Here is a 6864-nt window from a genome sequence, read left to right on the forward strand (position 1 = left end):
GGGGAGGAGAGGGGAGCGGAGCGGAGGGGAGGGAGCGGAGGCGGCGGAGGGAGGGCGCCCCAGCCCGCCTCCCGCGGCGGACAGGACGCCCCGCGTGCGGGTGCGGCCGGCGGGCACCTGTGACTGGTGTCGGAGGGGAGACGTGAAAGGAGAGGCGCCCTTGGCGACACGGGGGACCTGTGAGAAACCCGGATCNTCCCTCCTATGCTTGGACTATTGTCAACTTTGTGGGTGTTTGTGTGTGTGTTTAAGATCCCTTAGGTGCGACCGTCCAGTTGTCCAATAGCTTGTCCCGGCGGGGTGGTCGGTGAGGGGGACAGGGGGCGGGGTGGTGGTCTCTGCGTCCAGACAATAAACGAAACTAAAGGAAATACTTCTGAGGCCTCTCATTTTTCTCTTCTTTTCGTTCTTTCATGATCTCCAAGAAGGCTGAGAATTTTCTATGATCAGGAGCACTAACTTTGAACTCCAATTAAGTAAAATGTTTTCCTCAAGATAAAATTCCATTCTTTGTTAGTAGTAATAATAATGGTACTCAAATGTTACAATACTTTAATGTCATTTTTAAAAGTGGAAATTTTTTCTCTACGTTATATAAGTATCTATAGCCTTGATTTTGCCACGTGACCTGCAAATTCTAAAATATCTACTTTTTGGCCATTTACACAAAAAGTTTGCCGACTTCTGGTCTAGAGGACTGTGTTCACCTAGTCCTTGAGGAATGTGCTGGTGACGAGAAACAGCATCCTTCCGAAAAGTCTGTGGAGTGGCTACTCCCCGAAGACCAGGAAGGACAGCGATAAATACTACAGTTAAAATGACCTCTGGACTCGGGTGTGTTGATGGCATACAGGAGGGGCTGTGACTGTCGTCTCCCGCTAGGCCTGCTGCGTCTGGAAATACTATGCGCGGATTCAGGGATCCAAATAGGCCTGCAGGAAAATAGACCCGAGTCTACTGATCACATGACGTCTATAAGCCCCGCCCCCTCTGGCCAAAGACCGCAGTGACATTTTGCGCTGCAATACTTAATGTCAATTCAGAGTCTGTTCAGACTTTCTTCGGGGGAAGACTAGAAAAGAAATGCTCACCGTATACATTTTTTAAAAATTTATTTCTAGGAGAGAGAGAGAGGGGCAGCGTGAGCAGGGGAGGGTCAGAGAGAGAGGGAGTCACAGACTGAAACAGGCTCCAGGCTCTGAGCTGGCAGGCAGCACAGAGCCCGACGCGGGGCTCGAACCCACGAACCATGAGATCATGACCTGAGCGAAAGTCGGACGCTTAACCGGCTAAGCCAGCCAGGCGCCACTCCATATACATTTTTAGCTGTGTTCCCAGTTTCCTGTTCAAGTGGGGCCAGTCTCCTCTTGGCTCTAGGAGATCTGGATTGGATTCCTGACATGTGAGATATTAAGTTGGGAAAGGACAGTTGGGAGCCATCGGAGTTCTCTCCACCTGCTGAAATAATAGCGAAGGATATTGCAGTCCTGGGAGAATTCTAAACAGAAAAACCACCAGCAAGGATTTGAAAGACGTAGAGGGCGGTGATTTGTAGCACATCTGCATTCAGCTCGCCTATTCGGTCCGTGCAAAAACAGAATCATTGTGAGAAATGGCAGCATACATATGAGTTTAATGAAGTAGTGGCTTCCATCCAGCTAGGATTTCCTTCCTGGAGCAAATATCACAGCCACTCGTACCTGATCTGCAGCTACTGCTGTAGAAAATATTTCATTCTTTGCGTCGTTGGAAACTAACCACTGTTCTGGGCCGAATTCTGTCTCTCCAAAATTCTGTGTGGAAGCCCCAACCCTCTGAGTCCCAACCTCAGACTGTGACTGTATTTAGAGATAATTAAGGAAAGATAGGTCATAAGGGTGGGCGCTAATCCAGAACGACGTAGGTAAGGACCCTGTCCTTACAAAAAGAGATGAAGACGCAGACACCGTGCACACCGAGGAGGAAGGCGAGGACGCGGCGAGAAGGCTGCTTCAAGGGTAGAGGCGTCGGGAGAAACCCAACCTGCTGACGTGGGACGTGTCACCTCCAGAGTGAGAGGAAATACGTGTCAGTTGTTGAAGCCGCTGAATCCATGGCCCTTTGCTCCAGCAGCCCTAGCAGCGTAATACCGCTGTCAGGCCCAGTTTGCCTCCGCGTGGCAGGGCCAGCGAAAGATTTCCACTCTTGCCTAGGAGCGCAGAGCGTTCCCAGCCTTCGATACTAGAGTCGTGGGCCACCGATCGCTTCTCCATTGTGCAGGGTATCAATCACGCCGGTCCGTTATATTGATAATAACACGCTACTTGGACCTGGTTTTGAGTCCTTGATCTACAAGTAGCAGGGGTTTAGACTCCCTGGTAATGGCGTGCAAGCCGCAGGGAGAAGCCCGGCCCACAGACCTCAGGAGCCTGTCACCTCCAAAGCTGTCTATGGAGCATGTCTTCATAGCCCTTCAGGGGTGACAACAAGCTGCTGCTTCTGGCTCATCCAACTAGAAAAGAGGTAAAATGTGCAGTGCTCCTCTTTACGTTTTGGAGACAATACAGAGCCATTTGTATCTCATACTCTGACTCACCACATAGCCTGAAACACTACCAGATTTGGGGTTTTTAAAACCAGCTTTAAAACGGGGCGCCTGGGTGGCTTAGTCGGTTAAGCGTCCGACTTTCGCTTAGGTCATGATCTCGCGGTTCGTGGGTTCGAGCCCCGCGTTGGGCTCTGTGCTGACTGCCAGCTCAGAGCCTGGAGCCTGTTTCAGAGTCTGCGTCTCCCTCTCTCTCTGACCCTCCCCTGCTCACGCTGTCTCTCTCTCTCTCCTAGAAATAAATAAAAATGTTAAAAAAACAGCTTTAAAAACATTGAGGTACAATTGACATATTACATTCGATCAGTTTCAGAGGGACAACATGATGGGTGGGCATCTGCACGCATTGCAAAACGATCGGCACGGTGTCTCCTGTTGTACACGGTCACCACATTTTTTTCTTGTGATGAGAAGACGTAACTTCTTAGCAACTTTCAAATATGCAGTAAAGTATTATCAACCGCAGTCCCTGCGCCTTACACCCCTAGGAACTATTTGTTCTGTGCATGGGAATCGCTCCTTTCACCCATCCCCCTCTCCCCACCCCGCCTCCGGCAACCACCAGCCCCCTCTGTGCATCTAGGGAAGCTACCTATTTTGTGTGAAGCTAGAACAAAGGAAGTCTGCAGCAGGTCCCTGCTGTATGGAGGCCACAGTGACAGCTGGCCTCTAAGCACTCAGTGGAAGACGCAGATGGCCTTTGGAGTCTATGCTCTTCTGTAAGTGAGTCACAGGACACACCTTTGGGATTCGGGGGCAAAACTGTGGCATCCTCTGCAACTCCTGCCTCTTTAATAAAATAGTTTGTAGCTCGCTACTGAGTCCAGGGGACCTTGGGCTCTTGAGCACAAGTCACCAAGTTACAGGGGACCAGGGCTTCCAGTCATAACGGAGGTCTTTAGTCCACGCAGCCTGGCACTGGGCATGGACAGAGTCAGTCCCTCACAAGAAATAGAGCATCTGAGCAGGGTCGACACCCGTGGACAACAGGCGTGAGAAAACAGCTTATATTCCCTTGGCTCTTACACTGGGGACATTTCCTCTATGTTTTGAGCACACACCCCCAGCCCCGTGGGGCGCTCCCCACAGCCAGGCCTGCCTTCCAGGTGTTTCTGCTCACTGCACAAAGGCCCGCAGGCTCCTGGGAGCCTGAGGGCTGGTGGGGACGGCAGATCTTCCCCGGGGGCACTGCTTCCCCGGGGCACCTGCTGGCTCTTTCTGCAAGGACAGATGTGAGGCAGAGTCTGCACTAATTAATGAGAGCAGCTCACAGTTTGGCTGGGTGATTACAGAGAGGCTTGGGAGGGAAATTATTGGGGAAGTGGTGGCAAAGAGGCCTGGGAAGGACGTAGATGGACAGATTTCTCCAGAAGGGCAGAGTCCAAGGGTATTTGTTTCCCCAGGTGAATCTCTCCAAAGAGCACCATCGTCAGGGGAACCTGAATGGGCAGGTGCACAAGATGACCTGTTCTCTGATGTCTGTAAGCTTCTCCTATTCTGGTCACCACTGTCCTTGTCCAAGGGGCTGGGAGGTCACTATGGGCTCAGCAATGCGGGGTTTCATACAGCAAAACAGATCCGGTTCAAGCCTCTTCTGCGTGACTAATCTCCCAGCATCACAAACAAACCCTGAGCCTTCACACATTATCATTCCACGGACGCACCAGTCCTCACCTGGTGTCAGGTTCATTACAAGTTTGTATTAGAGGGTCAGTGTACGTCGTCACTGGAATAGAAACTTAACGTGGCACAGATCTGCCTTTACCCCTCACAATGCTCTGGCCAAACCACCATCCACGAATTTACTGGATCCCCTGTTATTACACAGCATTGTTTCTGAGATAAGCAACCATTTTAGAGCAAATGAAGTACGGCAGTGGGCTGATGTCTGGAGTCTGCCGTCACTCTGAAGCAGCCTGCGGGTAGGATGACGGGCTGCCCTCCCAGGTGCTTGGCTACAGTACGGGCTAAGAGACAACGTTTTCTGGGAGCTGGGGGTGACAGCCAGGACATGGAGGATGCTCTGGCCAGTACATAGCACTGAGTCAGTCTCGTTGGGATTCGTGGTCGCAGCAATCAGAGAGAGGAGATGGGACTGAGTCCTTTTGTTCTTATGGCTAATGGCCAAGGGACCATTTTGCTTCTTGTCTATGCATTGATGACCTTCATTCTGACTCTGAAGTCTTTAAATGTTTTTTTTCCAGTGCTCCCTCTGTGATCGGAACGTCTGTTTATTCTATATAAATAACATGGTGTTATTTAGAGAGTTAAAAACAACTGGGAGAGTGGTTAGTGAGGGATGCAAAGGAGAACTTGATGTCATGAACCCCCCAAGTTCCCTACGCGGGCTCCGAAGAATTCATGTCAGGAGCCGGGTGGAGGAGGACGTGGTGTGTTAGGTTGTGAACATAAGTGGAGGGATGAGAATTCTTTCTGACAAAAACAGTACCTTTCCTACAACCGGTAAGGAGGGGAGACCTATTTTGGTTACACCAGACCACTGTGGGTTCACCAACCCCCCAACTCCCACCCCCACTTTTCTCAACTTTGCAAGCACTGAGTGACTCGTTTTCTTCGTGAAGGACCCCAATTTACTTGCTTAGAAAGAGTCACGATCTGTTGCTCACCCCTTCTGGTGACTGTACAGGAAATTTCCAGCTGGAGACAGAAGGTGAAGGGAGGGCGGGGAAGGTTCTCCTTGGCCTGCAGCTACTGCATTGACCCAGGTACAGTTGAGAAAATAATGCCCTTTAAGACATAATTGACTGAGAATCTCATCTCTTACTTGTTCTTTCCCTTCCTGTACTTCCTCTCCCACGCACCTCTGTGATCTGACCAACAGAACTGAGGCCTTGGGTTTGAAGTAAATCTGCCGTGTCTGTCCTCTCTGGTTCAGGAGACCCTGCACGCGCCAGATCTTTCTTTTTTGTTTCGTTCAATCAAATGTCCCCTGGGAAGACAGACATCATGGGTAATGATGAGGCCCATGGCGCTGAAATGGGAGAGGAGCCAATGCAACCCTCGGAGGGTATGACTCTAACTTTGATATGAACAGGACAAAGTGAGTAAATCAGTGCAGTGAGAGGAAAGGGAGAAAAGCTTGTTCAAGTGCAGTTTGAGAGACAGAAGGGGCCGGGCAGGAATGCAGTCGACCACTGAGCTACACTGTCTCATAATCCAAGAAGTTCAGAAAACTGCCGTCTCTGCTGACTTCCGTTATTTGCTACTGGTTCTCCATGAAATGAGTGTAGACATGGAAATAAGGACTTGAAAATGTTACAGAATCTTTTGGCGGCTTTGACCCCCAGTGAATGCCCGGAGGACCTGGCTCACTTAACAGTATGTGGGTCTCACAGGGGCTATCCACCTGCTCAGCGAATAGAGCGAGGAGAAGGCGGCAGACCAGCACGGAGGGGGGAGGGGCAAAACTTTCCCTCCATCCATCCGAGGTTCTCAGCTGGGGCTCTGACCGGAGGGCAGATTAACAAGAGAAGAACAGAGTTTATTAACACCTGCAGGGCATATCCTGTGGGATTGGCCTAAACGAACGGTAGCTGAAAGCAGCAGCTTGGAACTTCTTAGCATCTTCTACAAAGAGCAGGGAATGTTCAGGGAACGACAGGACCGAGGAAGGCACTTTCAGGCTGGAAGGGCGGCAGAGCTGGAAGGGAAATTCATGGAGGAAACTAACGGAGGAAGGTCTGTTTGCAGATTCGTCTGGTGGCTATCGAGTTCAGTCTCCTGTAAACAGAGACTTTAGATCCTGACTTTAGGCAGAAAGGGGAGAAGGTAGAGAGAGATTTTCTTGTGTGGTCTGCTTCTTAACTGCCTTCTGTTCAGAGTAATTTTTATATAAAAGTGGCACATTTTCACTGACATGTTTTGGTTTCCTTCACTAGTCACGTGTAGGGGGACCCTATTATGGCACATGATATTTTACGGTTAACTCGTCAACTAACACAAAAACATGTGAAAACCTGATAAATTTTGTCTTTTTGTATCCTGTTATACTTAAGCGTTTAAGTCTATTTTAAAAAGATTTACACTTTAGGGGGACCTGGGTAGCTCAGTCAGTTGAGCATCTGACTTTGGCCCTGGTCACCATCTCACGGTTCAGTAAAAGAGTATTTTACTTTATAAACTGGGTTGTGTGGTCGAATTCATGTGGATTCATCAAAGTCGCCGTGTTATCAGGACCATGAATTTAAACCTGTGGAGAAAGGTCCAGTCGTCCCACAAGCACAAAGCAACTGCCCTAAACCTGGGGAGAAGGAGATGCT

Source organism: Crocuta crocuta, unplaced genomic scaffold, assembly GCF_008692635.1.
Source record: "Crocuta crocuta isolate KB4526 unplaced genomic scaffold, BGI_CrCroc_1.0 scaffold336, whole genome shotgun sequence".
NCBI classification, from domain to species: domain Eukaryota; kingdom Metazoa; phylum Chordata; class Mammalia; order Carnivora; family Hyaenidae; genus Crocuta; species Crocuta crocuta.